General features: G+C 45.6%; 1 long non-coding RNA gene across 1 annotated transcript; it reads right to left on the bottom strand.

The window, feature by feature from the left end:
• Positions 1-4,609: 4,609 nt before the first annotated feature.
• Positions 4,610-13,163, bottom strand: LOC120828838 (uncharacterized). The gene is made up of 5 exons (XR_005713599.2): positions 12,521-13,163; positions 12,015-12,081; positions 11,601-11,694; positions 11,331-11,460; positions 4,610-5,027 (listed from the first exon to the last, which is right to left on the bottom strand). It is a non-coding gene; the product is annotated as an uncharacterized LOC120828838 (long non-coding RNA).
• Between the last annotated feature and the right edge of the window lie 2,943 nt (positions 13,164-16,106).

Here is a 16,106-nt window from a genome sequence, read left to right on the forward strand (position 1 = left end):
TGGATGACTGCAGCAGTCGAGCGGCCATTTTTTGTCTCAAACGTTGCGGGACTCTAAACTACAAAATCTTCGATGAACTCTAACTTCCTACTCACTTACTCACTTAACATGAAATAACACATGACTGTCTGTCCGTCCCTCTGTCTGTCCGTCCCTCTGTCTGTCCCTCTGTCTGTCTGTCTGTCCGTCCCTCTGTCTGTCCGTCCCTTTGTCTGTCCGTCCGTCCCTCTGTCTGTCTGTCTCTCTGTCTGTCCCTCCGCCTGTCTGTCTCTCCGTCCGTCCCTCTGTCTGTCTGTCTGTCTGTCTGTCGGCGGCCTGATGGAGAGCGTCCGTGACCTTAAAGTGGGACAAACGATGCTGCAGTTAACGAGCAGAGCGACTCATAACAAGGTGCAAATACTGGGACACCATCAGACGGAGGAGGAGGAGGAGGGGGAGGAAGAGGAGGAGGAGGAGGGGGAAGCGGAGGAAGAGGAGGACGGGGAAGAGGAGGAGGGGGAAGAGTAGGAGAAGGAAGAGGAGGAGGAGGCGGAGGAGGAGGAGGAGGAGGAGGAAGAGCGGGGTTCCCTTTGTGGAGGGAACCCCGCTCCATTGCACCATTTTTGATAATTTTAGTTTTTAAGGCCGTTCCCACAGACACATTTCATACTTGTTTACGTCTCTTCAGAGATCTTCAGTTCAGAATCGCACACATTTTTAATTCTGTATTAAGCCATGCGGGGGGGGAGGACGGGGAGTAGGGGGAGTAGGAGGGAGGAGGGGGCGGGGGCTATTTCCATGTTCACTTTGCCACATTTTGACAAACATGGCCTCCCCTCGCTGGGGTGGAGGGATTATGTGGCCGTACCAGGGCTTAAGGGTACTGGGGGGACAGATTAGAACCCCCCCCCCTCCCTGGAGGCGATAAGAGAAACACAGAAGGCGATGAGCTCTGATCTCCAGACACCAGAGCGGCTCCACGTGTGGACATTCAGACGTCTTCAAGATTTGCTCGTTCTCCTGGAGCTTAAAAACGTGATCTTCCTGCACTGAAGCAGCAGCTCCTCCTCCTCCTCCTCCTCTTGTTACTCCAGATAATTACAGATGTGTCGGACGCGGCTGGAGTGACGCGGCGATACATCTCGCCCGCCGCCGCCGCTCTCAATTAGCTCCCGGCGCTGCAGGTTAATGGGACTTTTGATTGGGGACGCATGCGGCGTCCTGGCCGAGCGGCGGGTCGACCCCCGTCCTTATCGGCCGCGGCAGAGAGGAGGCCGGCGCTGGCGTGCGTTTTCCACCCGGCACACTGGGCTGTTTATTACGCTCCCTTTGCGCTTTGATGACTTCGCTCTAAACTAATATTCTAATAAATCTGTAAATGGGTCACAAATGCAATAAAACTGCCACTGTTGTAGATGTAAAGTTAATCCGCTGCACTCGATAATGACATCAAACAGCAGCTATGACGTCACCATGTATTTCATTTTTAGACATTTTTTAAAAGTGTGATTCATTATTTATTTCCTGGACTGTTTAGTTGTGTGGAGGAATAGTTTGGGGAGAAAGTCGGGCGTCACAAAGCTGCGGTTTAGGACGAGTCGTCTCTCCGATTCGCACGTCTCTCGTCTTCGGGACCACGACGAGGCGCTTTCTCTCTCTCTTGCGTTCTGGAGTTGGGATCACTCCTGGAACTGGCGCTGGCGCTCTGCCCGCGACCTTTCCCGTGGTCCGTCCCCCAAATGGGTCCCCTTCAAGACGCCGTGGGACTGGACGCCCCGTCGGCCTCGCCTCCTCCTGCACAAAACCTCCTCCAGCCGAAGGAAAGGCGCTAGCAGAGGATGACACCACACAGCAGCCCGCCGGGCTCCTCCTCCTCCCCCTCCTCCCCCTCCTCCTCCCCCCTCCTCCTCCTCCTCCTCCTCCTCCTCCTCCTCCTCAGGCATCAGTGGTTTCACTTGAGCTTGTTTGCGGCCATGTTGGGGGCAAGGTGGCAACAACAACACACAAACACTCCTGTAATTTCCAAATAAGGAGCTTAAGGTGGAATTGTTCTCCGGGGGGGGGGGGGCACCACCTCTTTCTTCTTCCCCTCAGTTTATCCACACACACACACACACACACACACACACCCCTCCTGAGGAATGGCTGGCGAGCAGAGGAGAAATGCGTCCTGACAATCTCCTCTTCCCCCCGGCGGCTGGACGCCAGAAAGGAGCTGCGCTTCTTCTGAGATCTTTTCCTGAAGGTGCCGCAGATGAAGAAAGACGAGGCTGCAGCGCGACGCTAAAGAGCCCCGAAGACGCAGCCATGAGACACTGAACTGAGACGGAGAGGAGAGCTGATCGGTTCCTGATCGGTTCCTCCGAGCCCGACGCCCTGGTCTCACACACACACACACACACACGCACACACAGACACACACGCACGCACGCACGCACGCACACACACACACATACGCACACACACACACATACACACACACGCGCGCACACACACATACGCACACACACACGCACACACACGCACGCACAGATACACACACACACACGCACGCACGCACGCACACATACGCACACACACACACACACACACACACACGCACACACACGCACGCACAGATACACACACACACAGACATACACACAGAGACACAGACACACACACACACACAGAGACACAGACATACACACAGAGACACAGACACACACACACACACAGAGACACAGACACACACACAGAGACACAGACACACACACACACACACACAGACACACACACACACACAGAGACACAGACACACACACAGAGACACACAGACACACAGACACACACACTCAGTCACGTGCAAGTAGAGTTTGCTTCACAGGCAAACTGCTCCTGATGAACCATTTTTCTCAGGAAACGTGGAAGAAATAGTTGAATAAGTTTTGTGCAAAAGTCGAACAACAAATGTGGACGAAATTAAATGAAAATAAAGTCTCTTCAAATTTGATGGGATCTGAAAAGAAAAATGTTGGAATGAACTGTGAGGCGTTTAAGAGCGACATGCATTGAGTGTCCTCTGACGTGACGGAGAAGAGATGACACCTTTGAGTCCGCTAATAGAAATACAGACTTCATCGATACTCGTTGAATTCTTGTTCTGCGTCGCTCTTAACTTTAAGCTGCTCAACCTGCCTCCTGCTTAGGGCCTGATGGCGCCGGCTGCCCCCCCCCCCCCTCAACAGGCCTCAGGCCGCCACAGCAGATACAGGACGCCCCCAAAATAAGCTCCTTCGGCAAACGGCAGGTCTGACAGGAGAAGCGTCCAGAACAGAAGTTCCCCGCCGTCTTTGTCGTCTTTCCTCTGCGAGCGGCTCGGCCCGCTCTGAATAATTCAGCGTGCGCCCGATCGAACGCAAACAAACGGAATAAAACACGGACAATCACGAGGCGCAAGTATGAACAAACAGCATGTAAGAGCATCAAGGACAGACGGAGCGTCTGGGGTTTGGGGAGACGGATGAGGACAGCGTGTTTGAGGGGCCGGTCCCCCCTCGACCCCCCCACCTCGTTCACCTCCCTAATGATGTGTGGCCCGTCAGAGAGACGCAGCCAAATTACATTCAGGACTACAAAGCCTCCGTCCGAGGTTCTCTCTCTCTGCAAAACAATAACAGGGATTCAGCTGCTGCAAATTGCGCTAAAATTTCCCCTTTCTCTCTCCGTGTGAATTATTAATGAGAGCCAAACCAAAAAAGACAAAAAAAGGAAGCCGAGAGAAATATCTACAGCGCGCCGAGCAGCGATGAAGCCGTAATTATGCCAGAGAATGAGAAATGGAACAAAGTTGTTGGAGCCAGAAGAAGGCGAAGCAGAAACTGAAACTAAGAGCTCAGAGGAAGGAAAAGTAGTTTTATTACAAATGCAAAACGCACAAGCTGCAGCTGCGACACACAATTAAAACGTGGGCGAACAACAGCGTGAGAGAGTGACTGTAAATGAATCCAAGCTCAAACCTACAGAGCCGATCACAAAGGGAGAGGATCTCCGCCTTCAGTCACGTGCTCCAGTTACTGAATACGGTCCGTTTAGCTTCAAGTGGATCAGCAGCAATCAGTAATCAATACCGAATGATGGGCGGATAGAAGAGCAAAGACTAGAGCTAAAGATGGATTTTAGTTCAAATAGTAAAATGTAATTGTTAATTATTTTATGTTAAAAAGCTGATATGAGGTTTTAATTATTTAAGAAAATAAAGAAAGTTTTGCACCAGGCAAGGAAAGCAATAAATATTATTAAATAAATCTATTCAGAATTTGTATAATTGATTTGATGAATAATCTTTAAATGTATTTGAAAAGTCCCAAATGTACCAAATAACGGTGTAAAAGAGGGTATATATATATAAAAACGCACGTGTACATATAATATATATATATATGTATCACATTATGAGTCAGGTTCCAGCTCCATCAACAAGTCAAAATATCTTCTTTTTTTTTTCTTATTTTATCAATTAATCATTTCATGTTTGTTATAAAGTGTCACATTGCGTTGGATTAAAAGAAAGAAAAAGCTGAGGATACGTAGTAGAAAATACATAATACTTAAAAATCTATACAGAAAAAGTGTACAAAACATAGAAAGGACAGTAAACCTGTTTATTCATCATCTCATTCTATGGAAGGAAACAGTTGGTTTTTTTGAAGCAGAGATTTTATGTTGTTCGAGGCAACATGACATTTTTTGTCACTTCTTTTTCATGTTAAAATTGCAAAATGATTAATTTCTCACACACACACACACACACGCGTGTGTCGATGGCGTCCCTCAGGAATCCGTAACTGACCACGCAGCTTTGAGAGAGAGAGGAGCGCTAGCTCGCCCAACTCGCCCTCTGCACTCTCTCTCTCTGCTCGTGTGTGTGTGTCTTTGTGCGTGTCACTCCTGATGTTAGTGTGCTGCTCTGACAACCTCCTCTCTCCTGGTTTCAGGCTCTCCTCCAGATGTTGGACGGTGCTCCGGTTCCTCCCAGCTGTGTCCGGCTGTCAAATAGATCTTTTTTTCTGCACAAAAAACAGGCAGCAAAGAAAATGAATTTTCTACAAATAACAAACAGAACTGGTACCAAGACTTAAAAACAATAAAATAATTCTCCTTGGTGGAATCATATTTTGTATTATTCCCCTTTTTAGGGGACGTTTCTTTTAGCGTTTACAGCGTGAATAAAGTCATCGACCAGAACGCCCAGTGCAGGAGATTATTCATTTATTATTGTTATTATTCCAAAAACACTGATGCAAAATTGTAAAGTTTATTACTCTTTTTAACCTTGACGAAGTCAGCGTATACCAACTTAAATTCATGTCTTTTCACAATAAAAGGCCTGGACAGCAGCCGAGTGTTTCCCATGTATGTGTCTTTTATTCGTTTATTTAGACGACGGTCTTTTGTTTTCTTTTTCCCATTTACATGACTTGAATAATTTCTCAATTCCTTCACATAGTTTGAGTAGAATAACTGAGATTTATTGAAGGAAGCGACTCCATGTGAATGCGTCTCATCTTCTGCTTTTAGCGATAAGTGAGCTTTTTGTTCTAAAACTTGTTCTAAAGGATGTGAACTCGTCACATTCCACATTACAACAATAATACACTATTGGAGGCCGACATTATTTGTCTTTGCTTCCTGTTTTTTTAAATTCCGGTTCAAATTATTCTTATCGCCGAGTCCGTTAAATATGCAAAAGTTTGAAGTCCACCCGGTCGGGGTCAAAGGTCATGTGCGTGCTTGCGGTTTAGGATTGAGGTGGATTCATGCGTTTCCTAGTGCTCTTCTGCCCTCTAGTGGCCCCCGAGAGGAAGTGACTGCAGGAAATACTAATCAGTGAAACAAGAAATGTTTCTGCTCTTTCAGCTCTTTTGATTTACTTTTATTGCTTCTTGCATGTTTGTCTTAAAAGTCTAATTTCTTACTTAAAGGTTTTCAATCTTTTCAGGTTTCTTCTTTCACTGTGTGTTTTTTGAGTTGTAGAAAGCAAAACTAAATAAAAATTCTACCTCTATAAATCTCTAACATTAGTTCCACAAAAATAACCTTCTGTCCGTGCACGGACCTGTGCACAGTGTGTGTGTGTGTGTGTGTGTGTGTGTGTGTGTGTGTGTTTGAGCGCTCCCGTCATCTCCTGTCAGAGTTCAAGGTCGCCGAGCGGCGGCTATTTCCAGCTCGTCTTCACTCTGATGCGTGTCGCAAAATGACAAGGTAACGCAACTCGGGGGGTCGGCTGTGTTACAGGATCCCGAGAGAGGAAACCAATGCTGCCTGACAGTGTCTTCAGGATACTCCGACCTGACTGGACCATGACAACTGACACACACACACACACACACACACAACAAAGTTGATGGATAAACACTGGAGCTCACACAAACAAACACTCGTACTACACACAAACACAAGCAGCTGCCTCTCTGTCGGCCCCGGTTAGTCCAGAGGGACGAGTTCATCCACACAACGCTTCTCAAAAGTCGGTACAGATCGACGCGTCGCACAACCTCCGAGGTCCAGGAGGTCCAAAGCGTCAACGGGTGTGAGGTGGAATAGTGCAGAGCGACGGCAGGAGGGCTGAAGGGTGGAAGGTCCACGGTTCAGCGCCGCTCTCTCAGAAGGATTCAAGCTGCAGGTGTTAGAAACGGTTTGAGATCCCAAGCTCTAAAACGAGATACCGAGACGATAAGAAGCATGTGGCTGAACAAATGGAGGGCCGCAAACTGCTGTCTGAGGTTGTGGGTTCAAGCCGCCTCGTGCTTTGAAAGAGTTCTGAGGTTTGAGGAGGTTTTACATCTGAAGGTTAAATATGAGAAAGGAACACATGACGAGTGTGTGTGGTGAAGTAGCTCAGCAGAAGAGCTGCTGACCCTTTACCTGGAGGTTGCTGGTTCAAACCCAGCTATTGAGTCTTTGGATTCAAAAGACTTTTGAGGTTTAACTCACATTCTCAAGGTTAAATAGGAGAAATAAAGGCTGTGAAGTGCGAGCAGGACTGGTGGCGTAGTGCTGAGTGCAGGGACCAAAACCTCTGTAACTGCTAGCGGGTTCAATTCCCACCGCTGCCAGGTCTTGAGAGCGCTGCCGTGGAGGTAGCAGTGGGGGCGTTGTCCCCACTGGTTGTTCCAGAGAAGTGGACCCAGGGGGTTATGCAGAAACACGAGGACATGTGACCAGAGTTTAGGTGGCGTTGTCCAGAAACCTTTAATGATGAGACTAACTTCTCCTTTAATGAGCTTCAGTGTCCATATTGTAGCCTTTTGCCATCGCTTTATACTATGTACTTATTTCATGTTACTATTCCATCTTATGTACTTCTCCCTATGATTATATATATTTATTATGACCTGTTCTGAGGGGAGACGGCCGGATAAATCAGTAAAAATGACCACATGCGTCTCATTTAGTGGTCAACGCTAATATGAAACTTCCTCTGAGGGGACGTTTACATTGTTTGAGACTGACCAATTCTCTGTTGGGTTCAAACTCCAGTCACTTTCCCATTTAGTGCGAAAGGTGATTATTGTGACAATGATCTGGTTGTAAAGCTCAGAGATCCGTCCCTTCTGAGTGAAGAGTGCGTAATGCAGGAAGAAAGGATGAAACCTCCAAGATGCATCAATCCGTCTTCTTATTCATGATATCTTATGAATGTTGCCCAATAACAACAAATGATTTAGGAAGAGCCGGACCGCCCACGTCCCTGGATGAAGTTTAAAGTCATCGTAATAATAGAAAGGGGAAAAGGACTTTGGCCAGAATATCAGTAAGAATCTAAACAAGTACAGAAATGTGGGGAATACATGAACTGCCAGGTGGTGACGGGGACAGGTAGCTTCATTGACGTCAGGTCAAAAATGTAAATTTATTTTTGAAAACACACAAAATACGTCATGGAGAAAATAAATGGTGTCACTGTCAAAATCCGAGGGCGCAAATTGGGTTACCGCGCGCGCGTAAATCAAAAGCCTAGTTTATGCTTCTGCGTTTTCAGAGCGACGCAGACGCAAGACCCCCTGGCGTGTCCCTGCGTGTCCCTGCGTGTCTCGACCCATTTGTCTAGCGACGCAGCCTCCCGCAGCGCACCAGGCTCGCCGCAACGGTCGAGAGGCGCACACAGTTGTGGAGGAAAATACGGGACAAATGTGTCCGCGGTGAAAAGCAGCAGTGTGGATGCACGGGGCAATAAAGTCTATGATAAATAAACAAACAAATAAATAAATAGACGTGACTCTCTAGGTCGTCCTCAACAAAACGCGTCTCTCCGCCTGTTGTTCTGGCGGTGAATCGCTCTGCAACACGCGCAAGACTTTTAGAACCAGGAAGTGAAACCAGTGCGTCGACGCAACGACGCAGAGGCACGCGCATGCGCCGGCCGTCACACTGTATCAAACGCTTTTGACAGTAAGGGGGCGGAGCCAGCCACCGGGATCTGTACATCTGATTGGTTACAAACCCCGTCTTTGGATTGGTTGGAGTGATGCATTCACACAACTATAGAAGCCTGTTTCTGCGCTACAGAAAGGGGATAGAAAGTCGAAATGATGATAAAAGGCTGTGAAAACACAAACGACACCGACAACCAGCTACAACCATCATCTACCAGCATCACCGGCGCTTTGGCCGCACATTGAGACCGATGCGTCCGGCTCGCAGGTCGGTCCGTTCGGGTGACTTCAGGATTCGATCTATTCAACCGCCGAGTCTGAACCTGTGAATATCTTGCCAACTGTACCGAACTTTAAAGCAGCCAGCGCTTATCCTACCTCGTAAAATCGATCCGTATTGAAAGTTGACAAGATATTCACAGACTTCATTTGACCAATACGGACCGCTTTGATTTACGGTTAAATATGACTCGGAAAACACGAAGACGATTTAGACTCCGATGTCTCTACGGCAGGTAGCGGTCACGGCCCCAGAAACCGCTCAGGACGGATAGAAACCAAACATCTTATCGGGCTTAATTAGACCACAATGGACGCCGCCACAAGTGTTCACGTTTGTTTGTAAGTGGTTTTGTTGTTGTTTTCGCCATTCAGCCCCCGTTCGACATCATAACTCACCAGCCAGTCTCGTTTTTAGCCATCCAACGTTTTTATGGAGCAGCTACACAAACAGTCGGCCATCTTGGACGCGTCATCTGTGACGCCCGTCAACCTGCGCTAAATAGTGACGTCATTACACCACGAGGGGCCCGTCTGGGTAATACTGTCATGCATAATGTAATGTTTGCACTTCAATCTTGTCAATTGATATTTAAAAGTTTAATAGATTAATTATATCCTCCATCACATTCATATAATATTGATATTCCAATATAATATTGATATAATAATTTGAGCTAATAATTAGCTTCGCTGTTGCTAGCCTATACCTTATGCTTCATGCCTTTACTGCAGACATAAGTAAAGCAATTCTTTTTTAAAGAAATAAAATGGCATCCGCTGAGACAGCAGTTCGTTCTCAAAGCCCCGGCGTTGGCGTCGTGCTTTTGCAAAGCGCAGACAATGTTGTCACACAACTAAACAACTTGACGACTGGGCGAGAAAGATATTCAACAGCTCGACATTGGCCTCCTCAGAAGCCACGTGAAGACATGTCCGTGCACTTTTTAGTGAGCGAGAGTGACCTCTAATGCACATCCGTCTATGTTTAAGCATGATCTTTACCACAAATATACCCAACAAATAACCATGGACCATAGAGACCTTTAATACTTGCAAGCTTAGGTGACTTCCTCGTCAACATTTCTCTTTAGACATACATTATTCAGCAGGCTTCACTATGATCATTTTTATGTTTTCTTGACAGTACTCACTGGTATTTGCCCTCGACTGAACAGTTAAATCTCCCCTGAAGGTTGAGAAAATGTCCTTTCTCAGCACACAGGTGCAAAATCACCAAAGGTGACTGCATTTGATTAGCTTCACTGTACATATTGTAACCTTCAACTTTTTTCCCACATTTTGCTCCGCTGTCAAAAGGACAGACACAGGAAAACATTCCTGCCAACGGCAATAAGACTTTACAACAGAACACAACAAAAAACCTCTGGCTAAATCCTTGTTTACTTGAACTTGAACTACAACACTGTCTTAACTTAATTTTCAAATTTAATTAAATACATATTCCACCATACATCCTCCTTTCACTTAACTCATTGTTTGCTCTGCTATTCTAATTTATTTTATTTACTGTGTATATATTGTGCATTTGTCATTCTCACTTTATTTACTGTACTGCTGCTATTGCACACAAATCTCCCCTTGGGGATTAATAAAGTTTATATCTATCTGTGACATTTATACTTTTTGACCCTATTCTACGGTGGCCCTGAAGTGCGAAACACAACGGCAAATAGGAAAACACAACAACATTAACCTCTTACGGAAAGGGTAGGGCCTTATAGCAGAGGACGGACCCTTCTGATTGGACAGGGGGACTGTCTGTCTTTTAACAGGAAATGATAGAGGACGTGAAGTGTCACGCATTGAGCGAGACACACATCCAACTCCTCACGCCAAGGAATCGGCCGTGTCGGCCATAGTGTGCGCGGCACCCATTTCTCAGCTTTCAGAATCCGTTTGTGCAAATAGTGAAGGAGTCACGGTCATTTCAATCCTCCATGTCACCTTCCGTCGCCGGCGAAAGGCTTCGGATTAAGAGGGTTAAAAGACAGTCCGTCTGTCCAATCAGAAGGGTCCGTCCTCTGCCATAAGGCCCTACCCTTTCCGTAAGAAGTTAATGTCCTTGTGTTTTCCTATTTTCCGTTGTGTTTAGCGTTTCAGGGCCACCGTACTATTCCCTTCTATGACCCTTTTTCAAAATATTTATCTCACCATACATATTTTGGACTTTTGTTTTCAAAACATTTATTTTAACATTTTTTTGTTCTTAATCGTGGGTTATTTACCTAAAGAAAGCTGAAAAATGCTTTCCCAGGATTTTATGAATGGTCTATGTAATACCGTGTCAACCACAAGATGGCACCAAACTCCAACTTTGAAATTGCATCAGTGACAGCTTATTAATTATAAAAGACAAGACAGTGTCATATTATATTACATTACATGTTGTTTAGCTGACGCTTTTATCCAAAGGGACTTCAGATGGGCCAGTTCGGTAAATATTGTAGTCCGGTTTTAAGTCAAGCAGCAGGTTCTAACTGAACAATAATTTGAGACATTTAACCAGGACGTCTTCATCTCCTCCACAAGTCTGAGAGGCTTCAGGTGTCTTTCAGTCCACGTGGAGCACTTCATATAAATCAGTCAAACCTTCATTCACACTTCATACAAATATAAAAAGAACATATTCACGTGTTGTTGCCGAGGCAAACGTCTCCGGGTTCACATGAACTGACAGAACTGAGGACTGCAGACGTACTACAGAGTAAAGTGGAACAGTTCTCTGGGTCCGATATCTTCTCACCGTATCGTAAAGGGACACCTGGGAGGGGACAGGAGGTTTGAGAAGGAGTTTGATACGAGCTTTAAGAGACAGAAATAACTGACATGTTAAGAGATCACATTTATCAGAGGAGCCCTGAAGAGCCCCCCTCCCTTTATATGGAGACCTGATTGGCTCACCTGAGTGCCTGCAGGAGCTCACATCAAAGTACGATATTCTGTCTCTAATAGTCCATGAATCCACAGTCAGGGTCCCGACCTTCGCAGTCAGCAACTAAAAGGACATGTGACACATCAAGGTTAAACTGTGGGACTGAGGGACCAGTCTAGAACATGGATCTCCTTCCTGACGTTCATGTTCAACTTAAGGACATTTCAGTGGAGACCTCAGCATCACATGATCAGACATCAATCTTTGACCCCGACTAGAACTACTAAAGATCTTTATTCTAATAAGCTGTGCTCATAGTGACCCAGTTCGTCCCTCTAATGAATTACTAATCGATTCAAGAAGAAAGAAAATACGTTTTAACAATTCACAAGTAGGTAGAAGACGTTTCAGTGAAACACAAGCGAATACGTTTCAGTATTCACCTGCCAGCAGGAGGAGCAGAGCACCTGTCTTCATGGTGGAGAAGAGGCAGGAACAGGTGGAGAGACTCTTCATGTAGAGACAGGAGAAACACTCTTTAGTCCCTCCATGCACACAGTGTGAGGGACAGTGTGGAGGATCCTGCTTCTCAAAAGGCTCCTTGTTGTCTCTAAAGCCACCACATGGAGCCTGAGTGGACTCCTTAGAGGGAAGCTCCTTCACCGAGTTAGTACGAGTACAAAAGGCTCCATGTGAGCTGTTAGATGAGGCCCAGGACGGGATGAGGAAACACAAAGTATTACTGGTGCTGAAGGGTTCCTTCTATTTGGAGAGGAACACTCAAAGCTTCTGAGATCACACTGACTGGAGTTTACTCCACACGGGTGGAGCTAAACCACGGAACATTTGGTGCAGAATCAAGGAATTAAAAGATCCTAAATAATAACAGCGATGAGCATTTGGTCGATATGAAGTCGGGCAGAGAGGAAGAGGATGCAGCTGCTCTTACCTTGTGGAGGTCGGGTGGAGCAGCAGGGAGACGGAGCTCTGAAGATGGAGATCAGTGAAGTCTCTCAGGAAGATGTGCCTGCTGCGTCTCCGTCTCCGTCCTTTATACTGCTGCTTCTCTTCACGCCCAGAAGACCGATGTAACTTTGACATCAGAGCAGAGACGTGGGGTTACGGAGGTAAACCTGGATTCTATTGAACTGGTTCCTCAGCATTCTGTCCTGGTGGCCTTGAACCTGAGAGCATCAGGTGATTTATAACAGGTCTGTGACAAATGACCTGTCAGACACTCCAATAACGCTTAATTGGAAAGGACGTGTTGTTATTCTCAAGGAGGAACTAATTCAGGTGAAATGTTTGAATGTGTGGTGATCAGAGTGTCGGTGTGATTGATCTTCTTTGGCACCATCAGTCTGTCAATCAATCCTCCTCCACCAGATTCTTTCACACTGAGCTGCCTCTTTTCCTTTCAGGTGCTGTTAAGCAACGTGGTTAAAAGATTCCTTCCAGTCTGTGCTACTGGAATGCTGAAGCAGCATTTCAACATATTTCCTCAAAGTTCACCTGATGATCACTTCCTCCTCCACTTGAATTCCCCTCATGATGAGCTGCTTCAATTATCCTGTCAACACGTCATTCCAACTCAAAGGCTTTGGAGCAAAGGCTCAAAGTGTCAGATGATCCCAGACTCGTTGTTCTCAGACTGTCAAACAGGTTCTGCACTGTTTGTCGTACCTCAACACACAGAGGCCTTCATGTACAAATAAACTTTTGAAAAGCATAAACTTGTATTTAAAAGCAGTGGGAGGATTTATAAAGACCCTCACCACAGCCTGGCCTCCTCCACCTGCTCCACCTCTAGTGACTGTGGGGCCTTCTGGAGAAGAGGATGTCTTGATAATCAGAATTGTATTTATTGTCTTTAAATACACATTAACATGAATCCAACTGTGGTGGCGGGCTTGGTTTTGGCTCGTCTGCAGGGGGAGAGAGAGGGGGAGAGAGAGGGGGAGACAGAGGGGGAGTGGCTCACGGACCGGTGCCAGGTGGAGGCAATTGGCCTCAGCTGAGCTGATTGTATGATGATGCTTGTGTTGTTATTTTAAAGTGCAGAAAGGGCGATCGGGAGAGAGAGAGAGCGGCGGAACGGGCGAGCGAGACGCCGGGAGACCTCGCTGCCTTTTCACACACGAAAATAAAAAGGATTGTCAATCGAACCCCCGAGAACATACGCCGTGACACCAACATGTTGTAGCAACGGATACATTGATGGAGGAGACGTTGTCTTTCAGTCCCACAGCAGCTGTCAAGCTGGACACCGGTTCCCTCACAGCTCCTCTCATGCCGATACGACGTCACAGGCACCAGCCAATCAGATCCATTCATGCCGATATGACGTCACAGGCACCAGCCAATCAGATCCATTCATGCCGATACGACGTCACAGGCACCAGCCAATCAGATCCATTCATGCCGATACGACGTCACAGGCACCAGCCAATCAGATCCATTCATGCCGATACGACGTCACAGGCACCAGCCAATCAGATCCATTCATGCCGATACGACGTCACAGGCACCAGCCAATCAGATCCATTCATGCCGATACGACATCACAGGCACCAGCCAATCAGATCCATTCATGCCGATACGACGTCACAGGCACCAGCCAATCAGATCCATTCATGCCGATACGACGTCACAGGCACCAGCCAATCAGATCCATTCATGCCGATACGACGTCACAGGCACCAGCCAATCAGATCCATTCATGCCGATACGACGTCACAGGCACCAGCCAATCAGATCCATTCATGCTGATACGACAGGTACATGAACCCAAAAGCACAACTTGGAAAGAGAAACGCAAGTTCTTTACTCGTCTTCAGGCAGGGTCAAAGCGGGAGACAGGACATGACTTAGGTATAAATAAATAGAAGCATGAATAAATACACAAATAAGTCAATAAAAGAATAAACAGCAGTTGTTTAGCTCCACACACACTATGTTAATCTAAACTAGTCAGTTCACTGCTTTTTACATTTTCTTGCAGCACCGAGAACAGTTCAGCTGTTGTTTTTACCATTCAGCTCCCGGTCGATATCATAACTCACCTGTCAGTCGTTTTCTAGTCATCCATTGTCTTTACGGAGCAGGGACACCAAGTATTGGTGACTATTTTTGAATGAGATGGTTAGAAAAGGACCTAAAACTTAAAAGGATTTTTAACAATATTCATATAAGTAGATATATCAATATCAATATATATCAATATATATATATATTTGACAGACACATAGGAGCTTCAGGATGTTTGTGTACCACTTGGCGTTGGGAGCCAATCTCAGGTTGGCCACGGGTGGCAGTGTGACACAGTCTACACATGGGGGCACAGGTGCAATCAGTGCGGGTAATGAAGCAAGGTTTTTACCGCTTCCCGGATTCACAGCGAGATCACAAACTAAATATAGATGGAGTTGTGTTTTATGAAATATATAACTAAAAAACGGGAACTTCACCCAAAGAAAACAAAAAGACTTGTAATCTCTGTGTGAGCCAGTGAGGAACAGGATCTTCTCCCCCACCCTGCCGAGGGGCTCAAGAAAATCTGTCACTACACATTATATTTAAAAAAATATTGATTTGAGTTGGAAATATCTTCCAAGATAACCAAATGGTGACTTCTTTTAATTAGCTTCACTGTTACTAGCCTATACCTTATGCTTTATGCCTTTACCGCAGGCATAAATAAAGCACTCTTTTTAAAAAGTGAAAGAAATCAAAGGTCCAAACTTAAATTGAAAAAATAATTTAGATAATGTTAAAAATTGTAGGGGAAAGTGGGGTGAGTTGTGCCAGTTTATAAGTGACTTTATAGTGAGGATTTGCATATATTTCAGGATGTGGTGCATCCCTGAGAACAATAACGTTGGATCTGAAAAAAAGTGTTTCAGAAATATACATTTTGGAAAAATGTTTTTAAAAACTAGCATGATTTGGCAGTTATGAGCTAACATCGTGCTAACTCTAAAGACTAATTGTGTGAAATGTGTTCAAACTTTTCTATAATTGTTTAGACACTACAATAAAAAAAACATAATCATAGAAATTTTACTTTTGAAGGAGAAACATCTTGTTTAAATGGCAACAAAAGAAATGCGTTTATTGAGTCGCCTTGGATAAAAGCGTCAGCTAAATAACAATGACAATGTAATAATGTAATTTAAATTAAATGTCTCCCTATTAGTTTAATTCCAACATATATCTTCCAGCAAAATGTCATCCTTTTTTTGTAATCTACATCAACCTTTTTTTGTTCTAATATTTTCTTATTTTTTAGACTATCAAATATTTTTTGACTTCTGTCAAAGTGTTTTTTGTCCGATTATTGGTAATTTACCTGGAGAAAGAATAAACTGCCTTTCCAGAGTTTTGTGAAAGATGTAACATTATCAAACACAAGATGGCAGCAAACTCCAACGGGGGGGGGGGGGGGGGGGGGGGGTTTGCAATGTAGCTTCCCTTGTCTTTTTCTCACAGTGAAGGAGGATGTGTGACATCTGGAAGCGCTGGACCCCCCCGCCCCG

This window comes from Gasterosteus aculeatus, chromosome 1 (genome assembly GCF_964276395.1).
Source record: "Gasterosteus aculeatus chromosome 1, fGasAcu3.hap1.1, whole genome shotgun sequence".
In the NCBI taxonomy this organism is placed as follows: Eukaryota; Metazoa; Chordata; class Actinopteri; order Perciformes; family Gasterosteidae; genus Gasterosteus; species Gasterosteus aculeatus.